The 4,106-nt window shown below is 46.0% G+C and overlaps 1 pseudogene; it reads left to right on the top strand.

The window, feature by feature from the left end:
* LOC104991050 overlaps positions 1–785 on the top strand; it is a 9,675-nt pseudogene extending 8,890 nt beyond the window's left edge.
* The last annotated feature ends 3,321 nt before the right edge of the window (positions 786–4,106 follow it).

Genomic DNA, 4,106 nt, shown 5'->3' with positions numbered 1-4,106 from the left:
ACAAGGACGCCGTCCATTTTTATAAGTCTCCAGCAGAGCACTGAACCCCAGGTGTGCTCCGAACATGCCAACCGAGCACTGAACTGAGCTCCCTCTGCTATCCAGCAGCTTCCCACTAGCTAGTTCACATATGGTAGGGGTATACATGTCAATACTACTCAGCTCGGTGCTCTGTGATAATCTAGAGGGGTGGAATGGGGAGGTGGGGTGGGGAGGGAGGCTTGGGGGGAGGGGGATACATGTAAACACATGGATGATTCACAGTGTTGTACAGCAGAAACTAACACAGCATTGTAAAGCAATTATACTCCAATTAAAAAAGAGTGCCAACAGAAAGAGAAAATCCTGAAGGAGCAAGAGCCTCCATACGCTCTGAGTTGGCTTCAGAGGAGAAGAACAAAGGCAATGAATATTTTCAGGACAGGGACTCTCCCCATCCCAGGAAGCATTTAGACAGAATCCAACAAACAGAACCCAAACAATGCCAGATTGTACAGTGACTGTACAGTGTACAAATTGTACAGTGATCCAGCCCGCTATAGCAAACTCCTGTGGTTTTAGGTGGTACTCAAGAACTGTGAAGACTGTATTCAGCCAGAACCAACCTTCATCAAGGGTTTTCCATGGAAAGTGGTTGCCCTCGAAGTGATGAAAGACTACAGACAGGTCACAAATGTCCAACCAGAAGGCACCATACCTGGACTCCAATCGTAAAGGAGGTGATACATGGTTACCAGTGCTACGTGATGGCCCAGGACAACTGACACGACAGCCTGAAGGTGTGAGGTGAGGGGCCAGGCCGCCTGAAGGTGCAGCAGATAACAAGGGGCCCTGCCTCCTCCTGGGACAGATGCAGAAGTGCCTCTAGGAATGTAAATTGGTGCAGCTACAATTTACAGTGGGAGACACTATGGAGGTTCCTCAAAAAACAAAACAAAAAAGAGTTGCCATATGACCCAGCAAGCCCACTCCTGGCCATATACCCTGACAAAACTATAATTAGAAAAGATACATGCATAGGAATTCCCTGGTGGTCCAGTGGTTAGGACTCCATGCTTCCACTGCAGGGGCCACAGGTTTGATCTCTGGTCAGGGAACTACAACCTCACATGCCACACAGCATGTCCAAAAAAAAAAAAAAGGACAGACATACCGCTATGTTCATAAGCAGAACTGTTCCCAATAGCCAAGACATGGAAACAACCTAAATGTCCATCAGCAGATGAATGGATAGAGATGTGGTTTATGTGTGCGCATGCGCGCACGTGTGTTTGTGTGTGTGTGTGTATTATATATATAATATATATAATGAAATTTTAATCAGTCATCAAAAAATGCCATTTACAGCAACATGGATGGACCTACAGATGATCACGCTAAGCAAAGTCAGTCAGAAAGAGAAAGACAAATACCATATGATATCACTTATGGTAAACCTAGACAACATATTAAAAAGCAGAGATATTACTTTGCCAACAAAGGCCCATATAGTCAAAGCAACGGTTTTTCCAGTAGTCATGTATGGATGTGAAAGTCGAGCCATAAATAGGCTGAGTGCTGAAGAATTGATGCTTTTGAACTGTGGTGTTAGAGAAGACTCTTGAGAGTCCCTTGGACTATAAGGAGATCAAACCAGTCAATCCTAAAGGAAATGAATCTTGAATATTCATTAGAAGGACTGATGCTGAAGCTGAGGCTCCAATACTTTGGCCACCTGATGTGAAAAGCTGACTCATTAGAAAAGACCCTGATGCTGGGAAAGATTGAAGGCAGGAGGAGAGGGGGACAACAGAGGATGAGATGGTTGGATGGCATCACTGACTCAATGGACATGAGTTTGAGCAAGATCTGGGAGATGGGGAAGGACAGGGAAGGCCTGCATGCTGCAGTCCATGGGGTTGCAAAGAGTTGGACACGACTGAGCAATTGAACAAAAACAATATGTGGAATCTAATATACGATATAAATCAATATATCTGTGAAACAAAAACAGACTCACAGATACAGAGAACAGACTTTTGGTTGCCAAAAGGTAGGTGAGGGAAGGACTGGTGGTGTGGGTTAGCAGAGGCAAACTCTTATATATAAGATGGATAAACAACAAGGTCCTACTGTATCACACAGGGAACTATATTCAATACCCTGCGACAAACCATAATGGAAAAGCACAGGAAAGAATACACACACACACACACACACACACACACGTGAGACGGCCCTAAGACCTGGGACCCTTTGCTGCCTTGCTACAATGCTTGCACTTGAACAAACATCTCCCAGAGCAACAAGATACAAGGAAACTATAGGGGACTAAAAATACTTATTTTTAGCAAGTTTGCATGCCCTGTTGGGGCAAATTCTCAACAAGACACAAAAAGACCAACTGCCAATTCTGAAGAGCTGGGGGAAAAAGTAGGGGCTCAGGAGCAAAAGCAGGGTACTGTGCATGCCCCCTGCACACACCACCACCTAAAGGGTGGGTAATCCACCTAAGCCACCCTTGGACACACCCCACCCTCACCTCATATAAGGAACCAGCTTGCCCACTCCCCAGCGAGTGAGAAAGCAAGGAATCTGTTACTTGTTCTCGCTCCTCCCTGCTACAGCAGGGGCCCCAGTAAAGCCTTGCCTGAATTTCTTGTCTGGCCTCTGATCAATTTCTATTGATTAAGGAGACCAAGAACTCTGGTTGGTAACATATGTATAACTGAGTCACTTTATTGTACATAAGAAGTTAACACAGCATTTTAAATCAACTATGCTTCAATCCACCCTGAATATTCATTGGAAGTATTGATGCTGAAGCTGAAGCTCCAATACTTTTGCCACCTGATGAAAGGGTCCTTGGAAAAGACCCTGATGCTGGGAAAGATTGAAGGCAGGAAGAGAAGGGGACGACAGAGGATGAGATGGTTGGATGGCATCACTGACTCAATGGACATGAGTTTGAGCAAGCTCTGGGAGATGGGGAAGGACAGGAAGTCTGGCGTGCTACAGTCCGTGGGGTCGCAAAGAGCCGGACATGACCGAGTGACTCAACAACAATCCTTCAATAGCATTAAAGAAGTACATTTAGGCGGTGCTAGTGGTAAAGAACCCGCCTGCTAATGCAGGAGGCACTAAGTGAACATTCAAGAATATTGTCATGGCACAGAAGATTCAGAAATTGATGGATATGGATCTGATTGAAGTCTAGGGATGATGTACTCAGGATCCTCCATCCTTTCACCCTCACGTGGAAAGAGGAGCCAGGATTGCAGTAACCAACATGAAGCAGGAGGGAGAGAGGGCAGGTGGGGAGTGCCAACTTACCTTTAAATACTTACACAGATCTATGTGGAAGACACAGAGGCATGTACTCAGGTGTTCACGGCACACTGCCTCTGGGCCCTCCCAGCACATGCATGGCCTCTCCTGCTGCCCTGGGGTTCCACGTCTCTCTCTCCTGACTCCCACTCACTGTCTCAGCTGCTCCTTCACAGTTGGTTACTTTTCACTTGTGCCAGCGGGCATGTGTAGGGAGGAGAGGATGTTTTTCCCAACCTCAGATACTGAGGTAGGAAATAGATGTGCCCCTGGGCTGGACAGCTGGTATTTGTCAAGTGGAGTAAAATTGAAGCTTTGTTCTCACCCAGACACTCCAAGGACAAAGCTAGTGGTAGAAGCTGAACTTTGTTGAAGTAAAGAGATAAGATGACCACTCCTGAGGTCAAGGAAAACTTCCCCATCTGCACATGCACAGGGAGGCTCCTTGGGTATCAAAAATGGAGGGGACACCACCCCATAATAGGTGTACCCCATAACAATAATATCCCCACTGCCTTCTGCGGCAGAACCCATCGTAGGAAAATGTTGTGCATGCGTGTTGGGGAGAGTCCTAGAACAGGTCAGTCATGGGAAAAGAAAAAACTGGCCAAAGGAAAACAAAAACCCTGAAGAACTGTCCTATATAAGGGATTAAACCACCTCTTCACTGTACTCTTTCTCATTAGGAAGGACACCCACACCCTTTCTCTCTAGGTTTGTATTTCTGCCCAGCTTCTGTCCTAAATAAACAAACTTTCTCTCTGTGCTCTTCCACTTGTGCTGTGTCTCTAATAATAAAC

Source organism: Bison bison, unplaced genomic scaffold (genome assembly GCF_000754665.1).
Source record: "Bison bison bison isolate TAMUID 2011002044 unplaced genomic scaffold, Bison_UMD1.0 scf7180017864181, whole genome shotgun sequence".
NCBI classification, from domain to species: domain Eukaryota; kingdom Metazoa; phylum Chordata; class Mammalia; order Artiodactyla; family Bovidae; genus Bison; species Bison bison.
Note: the sequence above shows the minus strand (reverse complement) of the source record. Positions and strands in the feature narration are given on the sequence as shown.